The following is a 17,609-nucleotide window of genomic DNA, read 5'->3' on the forward strand; positions in this document are numbered from 1 at the left end:
ACAAAACTGAATATGATGCAGTAAATAGTGCTCAATGGAATCAATACATGGTGAATATACTAATTGGAGACAGTAGGCTCTCCAGAGCTAGAGCTGCTCTTTCTAATTGATAGAGGAGTCCCATATAGGGCATATAGAAGGCAAGGATATACAAATGTAGCTATAGGGAGTGCAAAGGTTAAAGTCAGTGTTGTGCCCTGGAGCCCACAGACCAGAAGTGTAATTAATGGGCATGGTCCTTAATATAATGCATGACTACCAGCTCATTGGTTGCTTGCATCATGTAACAGCTACGAGGGCTGCAGATGTAGGACTGGAGTCAGCAGCTGGCATAGTTGGGCAAGTGATATTATCCTTTTCCCCTCTGGGTAAAGGTGCTCCTCAATCGACTTTCAATACCTCTTCAATGTATCAAATTGTCCACTGCTATCTCTCAAATCTGCCCAACACAGAATAAGTGGTGCACCTATACCAAGTTTTGGAAAGTATAGAACAGTCCTGAGTCATTGGGAACATCTTGGGTGTGAAACTGACTCCGTCAACCAAGGCCCCACATTAACTACCACTGATAGCTGCAGATTGTCCAAATTGGCCACCAAAGTTGATGGTAATTTGGTCCTTTAGCACATCATGAACAAGAGGATCAAACTATAACCGACTACCAGTGAGCTATCTAGCTTTTATGATGGTGGGTCTTAGTATTAACTGTAAGTCTTCTGTATCTTTCGGCCAGTCTATGGTCTGATGCCTTTGCTTCTTTTGATGTGTTCTCTGGTCAGTCATTGGGACAGTTTACGATCAGCCTGTGCTCTTGGGGTTGGAGGATTTATTCTGGTCATCGTTTGATTGTCCCATCACTCCAAATAGCTCCATCAGTTTTATTTCCGCTTTGTGGGACTCTGTTGGTCTCTTCCACTCATGGATCCTGATTCTCAGCGTTGCTCTGGCATAATTTACTGCTCAACAAGGGATTTTTAAAGGAAGATAAAACCTTTAATTAAATCTAATTGATTATTTCAGTCCATATAGTATCAATTAAGAGTCATACATGGAACCATAAAAATATATAAAGCATGATACACTGCAGGCGTCTTGTAAGGGCAGATGACACTACTGAGAATTGACAATATAGTGGAATGCTCTACAAGGCAGCTCAGTAGTAAAAAGATTCTTAACCCTGCCAATCTTCGAGTATCCACCATGTAGAACGTGTAAATGACAGCTCGGAAATGGCATCAGTTGCAATTATACAGAAAGTGTTAATGAGAACGATGACTTTGCTATACACTGTACAACATTAGAGTCTTATGGCTTGAATCTCATTGCTTCATTATGGATGTATTGTATATATAAACACTTACATGGTTATGGTTATAGCTAAACCATTTTGTAAAGAGTCCTGATGGATCCTATTAGATCCCACTGAGTTAGGCTAGTTTCACACAAGCATACTATGCGTGCCCCGGCCAATTGCAGAGTTTAGTGACCCAAACGCTCACCTTCATAGGAAAATCTATGATGGAGAGAGCTCGAGTCAATATATCCTGTGGAAGTGCTGGAATACACATCCGTATTACGGGATCATAACTGTACTCATAATACGCTCACGTGAAACTGGCCTTATAATGGACTTGTGAAGAGGCACTGATTGACCGGGTGTAATTTAACCATTATGTAAAGATTATTTAGAGATTTGGCACCATCCCTATTTGTCTCTAAGTTTGTCTGATCTTGGACAAGTCCTTTAACCAGTCATGTACTAATATTAGTTGGACATGATTGGAATGAGTTTTCAGTCACTGACAGCAAGCAGAGAACTTCAAAATGGGGTGACAAGAAGTAGATTAGAAAGTAGCATCAGCTCAGTGCCTAGATTTTCATTCGCCCTGACTGCCGCCTGTAATGAACACGGTTTTTCTATGTGTGGTCGTATTCTATTACTGCACTGATTCTCTTATCATAAAATGATATTGAGTCATATTTCAGGATTAATTAGACGACTCTGAGCCCAGAGTAAAGCAAAAACTATTTCATTTAAAAAACACATTGATGTTTTATAGCTGAAGATGAGGGCGCGAGAGATCTGTCCAGGGAGCTTTTCACAGACTGAAAACTCAGAAGCATTTTGCATAATAAGGAAACTAATCTATAGATGACTTCACACAGATGAGCGGGACCATTACAGCCGACAGAAAGGAATACATGTCCGCTGCAGAGGAGGGGGACAGCAACCTCCAAAGCCCCAACAGGGACCCACACTCTGGAATTGTACAGTCATCTAATTGCAAGACGCTGAGGGTTCATCTTAATCATATTATACTGGAAACAGAGGTACAAGACATATCGGTATCTGGGAGGACAAGACAATGACACACTGATACTTGGGATGATAAGACAATGACACACTGATACTTGGGATGATAAGACAATGACACACTGATACTTGGGATGATAAGACAATGACACACTGATACTTTGGATGACAAGACAATGACACGCTGACACTTGGGGTGATGAGAGAATGACACGCTGATACTTGGGGTGATAAGACAATGACACACTGACACTTGGGGTGATGAGAGAATGGCACGCTGATACTTGGGGTGATGAGACAATGACACGCTGGCACTTGGGGTGACAAGACAATGACACACTGACACGGGATGATAAGACAATGACACACTGACACTTGGGATGATAAGACAATGACACGCTGACACTTGGGGTGATGAGAGAATGACACGCTGATACTTGGGGTGATAAGACAATGACACACTGACACTTGGGATGATAAGACAATGACACGCTGACACTTGGGGTGATGAGAGAATGGCACGCTGATACTTGGGGTGATGAGACAATGACACGCTGGCACTTGGGGTGACAAGACAATGACACACTGACACGGGATGATAAGACAATGACACACTGACACTTGGGATGATAAGACAATGACACGCTGACACTTGGGGTGATGAGAGAATGGCACGCTGATACTTGGGGTGATGAGACAATGACACGCTCGCACTTGGGGTGACAAGACAATGACACACTGACACGGGATGATAAGACAATGATACACTGACACTTGGGATGATAAGACAATGACACGCTGACACTTGGGGTGATGAGAGAATGGCACGCTGATACTTGGGGTGATGAGACAATGACACGCTGGCACTTGGGGTGACAAGACAATGACACACTGACACAGGACGATAAGACAATGACACACTGACACTTGGGATGAGAAGACAATGACACGCTGACACTTGGGGTGATGAGAGAATGGCACGCTGATACTTGGGGTGATGAGACAATGACACACTGATACTTGGGATGAGAAGACAATGACACGCTGACAAGGGGTGATGAGAGAACGACAAGGTGACACTTGGGGTGATGAGACAATGACACGCTGACACAGGGTGATCCGAGAATGACACGCTCATACTTGGGATGGTAAGACAATGACACACTGACACTTGTGATGATGAGACAATGACACGCTGACACTTGGGGTGATGAGAGAATGACACGCTGATACTTGGGGTGATGAGACAATGACACGCTGACACTTGGGGTGACAAGACAATGACACGCTGACACTTGGGGTCATAAGTAGAGATGAGCGAACGTACTCGTCCGAGCTTGATACTCGTTCGAGTATTAGGGTGTTCGAGATGCTCGTTACTCGAGACGAGTACCACGCGATGTTCGGGTTACTTTCATTTTCTTCCCTGAGAAATTTGCACGCTTTTCTGGCCAATAGAAAGACAGGGAAGGCATTACAACTTCCCCCTGCGAAGTTCAAGCCCTATACCACCCCCCTGCAGTGAGTGGCTGGCTCAAGATTAGGTGTCACCCGAGTATTAAAATCTGCCCTCCCGCGGCTCGCCACAGATGCATTCTGACATAAATCAGGGAAAGTGCTGCTGCTGGTGCTGCTGCTATAGGGAGAGCGTTAGGAGTTATTTTAGGCTTCAAGAACCCCAACGGTCCTTCTTAGGCCATAGAAATCGCAGATCGCACCTATGTGCGATCTGCGATTCCTGTTCTCTTCTCTATATGCGCTCAATGGGGCCGGCGGCAGCAGCGCCGACCCCATTGAGAACATATAGAAGACAAATCATTCTTCTCTGCCACAGCTGTAACAGCTGTGGCAGAGAAGAACAATGTTTGCCCATTGAATTCAATGGAGCCGGCAATACAGCAGGTTCCACTGAAAGCAATGGGCTGCCGGCGATCGCGGGATGAATTGTCGGGAAGGGCTTAAATATATAAGCCCTTCCCTGCAATTCATCCAGAAATGTGTTACAATAAAAATATATACCGTATATACCGGCGTATAAGGCGACGGGGCGTATAAGACGACCCCCCAACTGTCACCTTATACGCCGGGAATACAGCGGAGCAAAGAATAAAAATCATTACTCACTTCTCCTGGCGTTCTGCGGCTCTGCTGCAGGCTGTCGCTCCCTCCTGGTCCCCGGCAGAGCATTGCTTTCTGGACACAGGGCTTGAAATCCCCGCCTCCAGAAACACACGTGCCTTCAGCCAATCACAGCCAATGACAATGATGTCATTGAATGGCCCCGTCGCCTTATACGCCGGTATATATGGTATATATTTTTATTTTTACACATTTCTGGATGAATTGCAGGGAAGGGCTTATATATTTAAGCCCTTCCCGACAATTCATCCTGCGATCGCCGGCAGCCCATTTCTTTCAGTGGAACCTGCTGTATTGCCGGCTCCATTGAATTCAGTGGGCTAACATCGTTCTTCTCTGCCACAGCTGTTACAGCTATGGCAGAGGAGAACGATCTCTATGCTGACAGTGGGGGGGGGGGCCCACTCTTGCCGCTATTGTGGCTTAATAGTGGGACCTGGGAACTTGAGATGCAGCCCAACATGTAGCCCCTCGCCTGCCCTATCCGTTGCTGTGTCGTTCCCATCACTTTCTTGAATTGCCCAGATTTTCACAAATGAAAACCTTAGCGAGCATCGGCGATATACAAAAATGCTCGGGTCGCCCATTGACTTCAATGGGGTTCGTTACTCGAAACGAACCCTCGAGCATCGCGAAAAGTTCGTCCCGAGTAACGAGCACCCGAGCATTTTGGTGCTCGCTCATCTCTAGTCATAAGACAATGACACTTGGGGTGATGAGACAATGACAGGCTGACACTTGAGGTGACGAGACAATGACACACTGACACTTGGGGTGATGAGACAATGAAATGCTGACACTTGAGGTGATAAGACAATGACACTGACACTTGCGATGATTAGACCATGACACGCTGACACTTGGGGTGATGTGAGAATGACACGCTGATAATTGGGGTGATAAGACAATGACACTTCGGGTGATGAGTCAATGACACGCTCACACTTGAGGGGACGAGACAATGACACACTGACACTTGAGGTGATGAGACAATGACACACTGACAATTAAGGGGGGCCAAGACAATGACACGCTGCCACTTGGGATGATAAGACAATGACACTTGGGATGATAAGACAATGACATGCTGCCACTTGGGGTGATGAGACAATGAAATGCTGACACTTGAGAACAGGATAATGACACACTGAAATGTGGGGTACATGCAAAGGGCATCCTGACAATAGAGGCAGAGGACAATGACACACTTGATGTACAGGACAATCACACAATAATACTTGGGGCACAGGATAATGATGTATTGACTCTTGAAATACAGAGCAATGCTATACCAATACTTGAGGTGACTAGACAATGGCATACTAACACTGGGTATACAGGACAATGATGAAGTGACACTGGGGGTACATGAGAATGACACACTGACATTTGAGGTGACTAGAAAATGACATAGCAACACTCTGGAGAACAATTAAGCACTGCCGAGTGACAAACACATACTGATATTAATGTGTAGGACAATAACACACTGACAGTTATGGTGCAGAACAATGACACATTAATACTTGGGGTATCTAGAAAATGGCACACTGACATTTGAGGGACAGGATAATGATGCACTGACAATCAGCATGCAATATAATGACATACTGATACATGGGATACAAACAATGTTACAGTGACACGTGGGGTATGGAACTGATGGGATTCATGTTTGACAATTTTTCCTAGGCCAATGCAAAGGATTCCCCCAATATCTTAAGGGTATTCCAATTAGTAACATTTGTGACAGTTCTATAGCTGTAAATGTGTGACAGTGGGGTTCCCACTGATTGGACCCCCACTAAATGGGAAAATGAGGGGTTCATGTTCAACTTTTTTTAACTCTCAGGGAACAGGATGCATGTCTCCATTGAAATCTAAGGGGATCAACAGAAACTCCATAGATTTGTACAAGTATATATTTATGCAAAGTGCTACTTTTTTTGAATACCCCTTTAACAGGCTAAACAGACCCTTTTAATACTCAGAAGGCACATTTTGAAGGTCAGCCATTTCTGGTTGTGAAACCTTGGACGTATCTACAACATTAAGATGTAAATTTTGAAAATAACTTCTAACTTTTTTTGCATTGATCAAACTGTAAATCACAAACCCGTCTCATAACACTCCATACTTCTATAAAATATGTGCCCCCTGTGCAGGTGTTGTACTGCAGCTCAGCAAATAAAAAGAACAAAAACAATGAACTTTCCTGTTATTACGAAAAGATTCATTTACTCTGAACACCATTCAATTCAAAAATGAAAATTGGATTTTCTTAGTTGGGTTTCTTGAGTGTTTAGGGGGATTGTGTAAATCAGCACAGAGCGGCTGCGTAATAATGCAGTGTTATTAGTCATATAGAAGGTGCCGCGTTGGAACTAAGCTGGAAGGATGATATTACATGGTCAGTGTCTGATCTCAGCTCTCTCTATATCCTTCACGCTGATGACACTCAAATCTACCTCACTGGCCCAGATGTTACTTCTCTACTATCCATAATCACAGAGTATCTATCAGTTATATCCTTCTTCTCTTCCCATTTTCTAATACTCAAAATGTAGAAAACCAAATTCATATATTCCATGAAAAGCAGCACTTACTGTGTGAGGTGTAGAGTGGGCACAAAAAGGAGAGGATATTATTATTGTGTGTGTAACTATGGACTTGGAGATTGTGTAGACGTGTGGAAAGCAGGGAGGGTGCTGGAAAAGCAAAGGGTTAAACATGTTTTGGTCAAATTCTGCAGAACCAAGTTGTGGCCAGGAGAAGTCGCCATAGCGTTCTGAGGCGGTTGAATAAGAAAAGGGAAAATGAGTGACTCAAATCAGAGGTGATATCAGCTGTATCCACTGAGATAACTGTACTATAATCACTTAGATAGTCTGTAAAGTGCCTGTGTAGAGCTGGTATCTACCAATACTGTATATGGTCACTGTAAGATGACAAAGCTGGTCTTTATATAGTGGAATTTTCAGTAAAGCCCCATTTACATGGAACAACTGTTGGGCAAACAAGTCCCGACACACGTCCCTGCACGTGCTGTCACACAGAAGCGAGTATCGTCGGCTTGCAGTGAGGAGGCTGGAGGGGATTTCCCTCCTCGCTCTCCCCCGCCCCTCTCCATTCTCTTTAACAACGGCCGTTCAGTACTGAACGATCACCATTCAGGATTTTATGTAACTTTAAATTCTGAACGATGATCGTTCAGTGTAAACAGCAGCCGTTCAGTACTGAACAGCTGCTGTTAAAGCGAATGGAGAGGGGCAGGGGAGAGCGATGAAAGAAATCTCCTCCTGCCGCCCCGCTGTGAGCCAACGATACTTGCTTCTGTGCAACAGCACGGGAGCGACTACATGTGAGGATGAGTGTCGGGCATCGTTTGTCCAACAGTCGTCCCGTGTAAATGGGGTTTAACAGTATGGTGGTAATATGTGGTCATTTGAAGGTTAGAAGCAATTAGGGAGGTGGGGTTGCAGATTTCTTCTGCTTTGAAAAATCCCACAATCCGCGATCATCTGCAAGCATTTAAAAATCATTTTATAGATGATCCGCAGTGCATTCGCTGCAGATATCTGCATCATATCTGCAGCGGATGTAGTGCGTGCCGTGGACATTAGGCCTTCTAATTTTATATTCTTTTATTCTGCTGTTTGCACATGACTATGGGGGCGACCATCTTTCCTGAACTGCATCTAACAGCATAAAGAGAATTTAGAGAAATGCTTTACAGCAGCCTCATGGGCCGTTCACACAATGGACAGGAGGAGACCCATTGACTTGCATGGGAGACTGTTCTAGACATGCTTTGTGGCCTGTGTGTGGGTCGTTTTGTAGGCAGGAGAAATAGATAGTCACAGCTTATCACCCCTTGTGAATGATTCCCTTTAGGTAAAGCTTATACACTGTGCCATGGTCATTGCAGGGTTAGAAGGAGAAGACATATGGCACTGGGTTAACTAGTTGGTGCCATGCTCTGTATCCTCAGGTTCTGCACATGGCATAATGCATAATGCTGTCCATATAAATGTCCCGGTTGTCACATAACAACCGTTGACACGAACAACCAAACAAATTATTAATACTTAGTTAACCAGCCTAAGGTGTGGAGCTGGAAGTCTGGTCATGAAGAGGTTAATGCACGTGAATCATCAGAAGCTATGCCATAGTCATTCTTTGTAACGTTTTATCTTCCTGTTGACCCTGTTTTCAGTTTAGGGTACAGTTGCTCTAAAAATGGAAGATGATAACTGACGGTCTGTATACTATATACCCCAGTAATGTATATAGATGGAGCGTTGATCTCGGCCCTATACAAAGCATGTGATGTAGTAATCAGCCACTTTCGTCCTCGTTTGCTGCTCACAGCCTGGCCTACATGAAGGATTTTTTTCTTTCTTCTGCGCAGTGTTCCAGTAGTTTATGTCCTGCGTCCCAACGCCAGACACATTGTGTAATATAATACAGCTCCCTAAATGAACACAGTCAGAGAAAGATTGGTAATAGACGAGATATGGCAATAACGCTGGTCCAACAAGCGTAAAGCTGTTTAAGGGGCATATTTCCTGAACATTAAACCACAATATATACAATGAGACGACTTTAGCCAATAACTGATAAAAGATAAACCTATTACAAGGATAAATGGATCAATTTATCAAGCTTAGAAACACTGAGGGTTATTACCAGCTCTGCCGCCCCGGCAGCCGTGGTGCTGCTCTAGGGACTAATGGTTAGGAAGTAAGCTGATAGACTGAGGTATGAATGGGGACAAGTTATTATAGTCAGTGTAAACTCTGCTCTGTGTCACTAATGAAAGGCATAAAGAAGAACCAATTGGACAGAAGTGAGCCCGTCCCAGCTCCGGAGCTGCTTGTTATATTGACGCCGTTGCTTCATGTCTGCTGCTGCAGAGTTCACATGCAGTTACTAAAACTGAGAGCACAAAAGGTCTGGAAGGGGTTAATCCAATATTGGAGATAATACCGTATTTCTTCCATGATACAGGTTCTAGTATGATATTGCGGTCCATCTGAGGCAGTGGGGCGTATTGCTTGCTGGTGGGGTTTATAACTTTTGGGGTTACTTCACTGTTATTTCATCGTCACTTGCAGCCCAGCAGTGTGGCTTTTTGGAACTGATAGATGTTAATTTTGTCAATATTGAGTTGTTCTAAGTGCTGGTTTAGGTCTTTAGGCACAACAACCAGTACTGATTACCATTGGGACCATCACTGCTGGCTTTAAATTCGACCTTCGAATCTTGAAAATTGATAATTTTCTTAATTATTATTGTTATATGTTGTTTTTTAGCATCATGTTTTTACCATCACTGTTATTCATTCTAGTAGTTTTATACTTTTTATACATGATCTTGTACATCATAGTGATCCTAAAAGATTACAGAGGATGCAGAAATAACAATAAGATCTCCATTTGCTTTGCTAAACAATGTTGGATGATGACTCATTGGTTAGAAGTGTTACATTGCAGCACATGGAAGCTGGGTACAAAATAGAGGAACAAGTGCAAGGAGGTTGTATATTCGCTACATGTACTTGTGGGTTTACTCCCGCACTCAAGAGACTCAGATTTTACATGTACTTTCTTTTCTGAATATGTTTTGTAAATTTTGTTCCTCACGCTGGAACATGCTCAGCAGAGTCATCTCATCCTTAGAGGGTGTGGTCAGCAGAGTCGTCTCGTTATTAAAGGGCGTATCCAGCAGAATAATTTCATTATGATTATTAGAGGGTGGGATCAACAGAGTCATCCTTTCATTATTAGTGAGTGGGGTTTAAAAAGGCATTCCAATAATAATGGGTTGGGTCTACAGAGTTACTTTAGTATCTGGTGGTCAGCAGAATCATCTCGTTATTATAGGGTGTGGTCATGATTAGTGGATAGGGTTGAGTCATCTCATCATCTTGAATGGGGGGAGTCAACATAGTAATTTCATTATAATAAGGCTACTTTCTTTCACATCATAAAGTTTACATCTTCCCTCTGGCATTTCCGTCTTCTATGCAAAAAACTGTGTGGGGACAGAATCTGGACAGAATCATAGTGTTTAATAAATGAAATGAAGACTCCTTTGGTCTCGGTCTCGCACGGCTTCCATCCCTATTTTGGTCCCCATCAGTTTGTTTAGCTGTATAGAAAAGTGACGTCTTCTGTGATTTTCTATCCAGCTAAACAAAACTGATGGAGACCAAAACCATCACGTTTCCAGATATCCAGCAGCACCCATCTGTAAATCCCAATGCAGGGTGAGGTACTTGTCATGCAAAGCCACCAAACGGGGATCATGGACCTCCCAATCCCCAAAGTCAGTCCAAAAGTATAAGGCTTGATAAAGACTTATAGTCGAAACGTTGCCATTTTTACAATATGGAGCAATAAAGAAAGCTTGATTTTATCTTGCACCTTTGATGCTGCCACTACTTCTCATACTTTTGGAGAGACCAAAACCATGTGAGCTGGAGACTAGGGAGGTCTCCATTGCACACATTATGGTTCTATCCCGATGTTGTCCAGACTTCTATCCCTATGCAGTTTCTGAATAGAGAATGGAAACTTGTGATGGAACTGGCGCTGGATGTAAAACTATAGTATGAAAGAAGCCTCAATATATGTTCACATGTAGTGGAAATGCTTTTTGAAAACTAAGTAAAAATTGACACCATTGATCCAGATTTTGACCCAGAATTAGCTGCGTACCCACAGCGCTTGTCCTAATACTACCTGCTGCTGAACCCAAATGTCTACATGTGAGCATTTTCCTTTTTAAGAGTAGCATAATAATAGTAATAATAATAATAACAATAATAATGTCCTGTACATTACATAAGGCAGCGGTAGCAATAGCACATTATAAGTTGCTCTATGAATGAATAGAGCTGGGAACAGTCTAGAAATAATCAGCGGTAATCAGTGCCATTGACACTGCTGTGAAATGGACATTCTTACAGGACACAATGAATCTGCTCTTCTTGTATTCAGATGGCAAGAGGGAGAGCTGGGCTGATTTCTAAGCAGATGGTGTAGCTGACCCAAATAATTACCTGCCTTTTTTATCCACCTTAAATGCTTAGAATGATTTTTTAAATGCTCTAGTTCAAGAGCAGAGTCCTGGACCCGGCCATTAAATCTTCTTTCTCCATACTAAATGGTTTTATCATCAAAATACAATGAGGGAGTCGCTGCCGCCTGGCCACTCGATAGACCTTCATTGGCAGAAAGTCAATACATCAGGGCAATCATCGGCTTTATTGTGAGTCCTGAAGTTGAGCTGTTAATCATTAGACAGCAGTCAGATCGTCCCCGGCGCAGAACTGGCGATGTAAATCACTGTAGACGACTGTCACTGCTAAGTAAAAGAGCAAATTGTTGTATTATTAGTCTTGGGTACATCCAGTCCATGGAGACAAAATTATAATATCCACAAAGATTAGATACAGGAATTACCTATAACTACTCAAATAACATAGATGCCATAGTAACAAACCAGAGAAGGGAAAGTCACATGCAGTAATATCCATCAAATATTGTATGTCCAATGTAATCCATCATATTACACTCTTCAGATACTGTAAACTGAGATCCGTGGATTACCTGCATAAAACCCTATTGTTCTCTATGGGTGCGTTCCAAATGCAATGCAGACACAATTAATTTGCGTATTTGCGACGTTTTTTATGCAACGTGAAGTTAAAAAAGAAAGCAGGTAGTTGTAGGCAGACAGTGCATGAGCCTCTAGGGACCACCGACGCATCCAAGCTATTCTCTGTGGCCATAATATACATATTTTGGCTACGTTCGATATGGGCAGACTCATTGCTCGGATGCATCGGATGTGGCTGCTTAAAAGTGAAAAAACCCCACCAAGCCAAGAGAGCCTCATCCTGTATTGAACACACGGTTCTCAGAGCACCGCTAACAACTCTTAGTAACAAAGGAAAGCTAAAGAAAATGGTGCCTGTGCAATCCCATGAGTGCTAGAAGGGGGTTTCCATGGGGTCGGGCAACTTCTGACATCTTTCCTTGCTTGCATTTGTTTTTATGCGCATAAGATAAGCACTACATACGCAAACACACGTGCGCAAAACTTCAAGTATATGCAAGGACACGCAATTCAATATGCAGAAAACCACTGTGAATTTTAGGCTGCGCATTACGATACAGTTGTGTAAGCCCAGCCTTATACTACGGTAAGATTTCATCTATTACAGCTGACAACCAGCCTCTATACGGTATCATATTAACATAGATTGTCACAGCCCCTTACTCCGTTACTAACACTTCTACACAGTGATAGTGTTTACAGTGCAGGTACTTCTAGTAATGACAGGTGGCGTCTTCTCTGGTGATGTCCGCTTTCTTTTTTTTTTCTCTATCTTGATCAAGGACATCATGAAAAATTGTTCCAGCAATGACTTATCTCTACATATACTTCCCATCCTAATATTATTCAGCATGCTCCTCTCAATGTGCCACATAGGAATAGTGCCCCCTCTATGGTCCCCACTCAGAAATAGTGGCCTCAACTTAATAATGTCCCCATTTGTGGCCCATCTTAGTAACAATGTCCCCTTTTGTGGCTCCTGCTTACTATATAGTAATAGTGTCCCTTTTTTTCCAAAATAATTTTTACTGGTGCAGCAAAAAAGTACATCAGAGCATTTGTTCAGCAAAAACAGAGTAAAATTTTTCCAAACAATAGCAGAGTAATAATCGCATTTATAAAACTGTTATTGCGATGCTATGGCCAACACAATTTTCGTTTCTGCAGAATTCCAGCTATAAAATTGCACTAGGTTCATACAGGGAGGGGGTGGTGGGGAGGAGGGAGCAGTAATAGTGTTACTCTTTGTGGCCCCCACTAAGTAATTGTATTTCCCTTTGATTGTCTCTTCTTAGTAATAGTTTTCCACCTTGTAGCCCCGATTTAGCAATAATATCCCTCTTTGTGCCCTATTGTTTGTATTATTGGCCTCTAATTAATACTGGTGAATCTGGACCCTGTCCCAATCATTGAAACACTAGAAAAAGCCTTCATGCAACTCAAACAGTCCCATGAACGCCAACCAGAGCACTGTGTGAATTACCTGAATCGTTCCCCTCCTGCACTCTGTATGCTAAGAGCAAGTGGAGGAGGATTTGAAGGATGCACACAGGACTCCAGCTGGTGTCTGTGTGACTATGTGAGTTTTCATGATGGCACATGCTAACAGTTGGGGACCGGAGAAATATGGTACAGTAGATGTTTAGCAGCTGGAACAGGGGGTTGGGTGCCCCTCTGTCCTGCAAGTGTGGCGACCTGTACCAGACCAAGGAAGGGGAGCAGCAGAGAAAAAGATGGTAGTCACAGTAGCGCCGCTGCTCCTCTCCAATGGAAAACGCGGCCTGGCACAATGTTGCACAGTGGTAAATGGCAGTTCTCATTTGGGTGCTACCTGCGAAGTCGGGTAGGGTAAGATAGTAATACCCCATGGGGTGCTACCCGCAGAGTCAGATAGGGTAAGATGGTGTTTTGTCGTTACGCCAGTCCGTATATGGGTAGAAAAGTGTTACAAACAAAAATAATAGAACAAACAGTGGAGAAATAAACTAAAATGAGGGTAGTATACCCTTCCCCTAGAGGGTTGAAGTGTGGTACTTCAGTGCAGATGTTGGTTTGGTGGGGAGGAACTTCAGGAGTCAGGGATGAAGGTGCAAACAGATGAACATTTATTGAAGGGAAAATTCTTCCAAAGGGCATAGCGTACAAATTACTTTTACTTGAAATTGAGATACAAACATGAGTTTACTTTCAAGATGACTGTAGACACTGACTGAAATTTCTTCCGCTTAGATTCAGGACGACCTTAGACTCTGATTCTGACTTGACTGAACTGTTCTAGACTTGGGTTTAGGTTATGCTTTCTGTCCTGTTAGTTAGTTCTAGGTCCTGATTTTTTTCTTTTCCATCCGTGCTAATCCTTCACTGCTGCAAATTCTTTACACTTTGCTCTTGCTATTTCTTTCTCTGACATGGGAGTGATGTTATTACTCACACTTTTCTTTCCCCACCGCACTGACTCTTGTCTGTCCCTCCTTCCTTCTCTTCCCTCTCTCCTTTCTCTACTCCTTATACTCCTAGACTGACTAAGCTCCATCCACTCTCTTCTATCATACTATCACCCTAGCCAAACCTGTGCAGAGTAAAAATTACCCAATAACAGGCCCTATCTCTACCTGCTGCCTGACCAACCACTCCCCCAGGCTGTTGTTTTGCGACCCGAAACCCTATGGGGATGGGAAACTGTCAGTGATAACTTTCCGCAACAGTGAATATATAACATAACTTTAACATTGGTCACACACAATAATAAACATGATAACAGAACCACAGAAGTGCTGCACTACCCAACTGTGGGGTACTACACAAGCCACATAGCAGTCATGTGGTCTGCTTCTGTTGATTGCATGCCACTAAGTAAGACCTATTCAATCAATTACTGCTGACAACCAGCCTGTATATCCAGTCTAAGAGGTAGTCACAGCCCCGCCCCCTGTTACTGACATCACTGAATATATTAGTAATATAATTACACAGTCATCAGACATGAGATCCACACATCTTATACTACAGTAACATCTATTCCATCGATTACTGCTGACAACCAGCCTGTATAGCATGTGTGAGAGGTAGTCACAGCCCCTCCCCCTCTTACTGACATGACTGAGTATAATAGTAATATAATTACATAGTGATCAGACATGACATCCACACATCTTATACTACAGTAACATCTATTCCATCGATTACTGCTGACAACCAGCCTGTATAGCATGTGTGAGAGGTAGTCACAGCCCCTCCCCCTCTTACTGACATGACTGAGTATAATAGTAATATAATTACATAGTGATCAGACATGACATCCACACATCTTATACTACAGTAACATCTATTCCATCGATTACTGCTGACAACCAGCCTGTATATCATGTCTGAGAGGTCGTCACAGCCCCTCCCCCTGTTACTGACATCACTGAGTATAATAGTAATATCATTGCATAGTGATCAGACATGAGATCCACACACCTTATACTACAGTAACATCTATTCCATCTATTACTGCTGACAACCAGCCTGTATATCATGTCTGAGAGGTAGTCACAGCCCCGCCCCCTGTTACTGACATCACTGAGTATAATAGTAATATAATTACATAGTGATCAGATATAAGATCCACACATCTTATACTACAGTAACATCTATTACTGCTGACAACCAGCCTGTATATCATGTCTGAGAGGTAGTCACTGCCCCACCCCCTGTTACTGACATCACTGAGTATAATAGTAATATAATTACATAATGATCAGATATGAGAAACACACATCTTATACTACAGTAACATCTATTCCATCTATTACTGCTGACAACCAGCCTGTATATCATGTCTGAGAGGTAGTCACAGCCCCGCCCCCTGTTACTGACATCACTGAGTATGATAGTAATATAATTACATAGTGATCAGACATGAGGTCCAACATCTTATACTACAGTAACCTCTATTCCATCTATTACTGCTGACAACCAGCCTGTATATCATGTCTGAGAGGTAGTCACAGCCCCGCCCCTGTTACTGACATCACTGAGTATAATAGTAATATAATTACATAGTAATAAGACATGAGATCCACACATCTTATACTACAGTAACATCTATTCCATCTATTACTGCTGACAACCAGCCTCTATATCATGTCTAAGAGGTAGTCACAGCCCCTCCCCCTGTCACTGACAGGACTGAGTATAATAGTAATATAATTACATAGTGATCAGACATGACATCCACACATCTTATACTACAGTAACATCTATTCCATCGATTACTGCTGACAACCAGCCTGTATATCATGTCTGAGAGGTAGTCACAGCCCCTCCCCCTGTTACTGACATCACTGAGTATAATAGTAATATAATTACATAGTAATAAGACATGAGATCCACACATCTTATACTACAGTAACATCTATTCCATCTATTACTGCTGACAACCAGCCTGTATATCATGTCTGAGAGGTAGTCACAGCCCTGCCCCCTGTTACTGACATCACTGAGTATAATAGTAATATAATTACATAGTGATCAGACATGAGATCCACACATCTTATACTGCAGTAACATTTATTCCATCTATTACTGCTGACAACCAGCCTGTATATCATATCTGAGAGGTAGTCACAGCCCCTCCCCCTGTTACTGACATCACTGAGTATAATAGTAATATAATTACATAGTGATCAGACATGAGATCCACACATCTTATACTACAGTAACATCTATTACTGCTGACAACCAGCCTGTATATCATGTCTGAGAGGTAGTCACAGCCCCGCCTCCTGTTACTGACATCACTGAGTATAATAGTAATATAATTACATAGTGATCAGACATGAGATCCACACATCTTATACTACAGTAACATCTATTCCATCTATTACTGCTGACAACCAGCCTGTATATCCTGTCTGAGAGGTAGTCACAGCCCCTCCCCTGTTACTGACATTACTGAGTATAATAGTAATATAATTACATAGTGATCAGACATGAGATCCACACATCATATACTACAGTAACATCTATTCCATCTATTACTGCGACAACCAGCCTGTATATCCTGTCTGAGAGGTAGTCACAGCCCCGCCCCCTGTTACTGACATCACTGAGTATAATAGTAATATAATTACATAGTGGTCAGACATGAGATCTACACATCTTGTACTACAGTAACATTTATTCCATCTATTACTACTGACAACTAGCCTATATATCATGTCTGAGAGGTAGTCACAGCCCCGCCTCCTGTTACTGACATCACTGAGTATAATAGTAATATAATTACATAGTGATCAGACATGAGATCTGCACATCTTATACTACAGTAACATCTATTCCATCGATTACTGCTGACAACCAGCCTGTATAGCATGTGTGAGAGGTAGTCACAGCCCCTCCCCCTCTTACTGACAGGACTGAGTATAATAGTAATATAATTACATAGTGATCAGACATGACATCCACACATCTTATACTACAGTAACATCTATTCCATCGATTACTGCTGACAACCAGCCTGTATATCATGTCTGAGAGGTAGTCA

Source organism: Eleutherodactylus coqui, chromosome 6 (assembly GCF_035609145.1).
Source record: "Eleutherodactylus coqui strain aEleCoq1 chromosome 6, aEleCoq1.hap1, whole genome shotgun sequence".
In the NCBI taxonomy this organism is placed as follows: domain Eukaryota; kingdom Metazoa; phylum Chordata; class Amphibia; order Anura; family Eleutherodactylidae; genus Eleutherodactylus; species Eleutherodactylus coqui.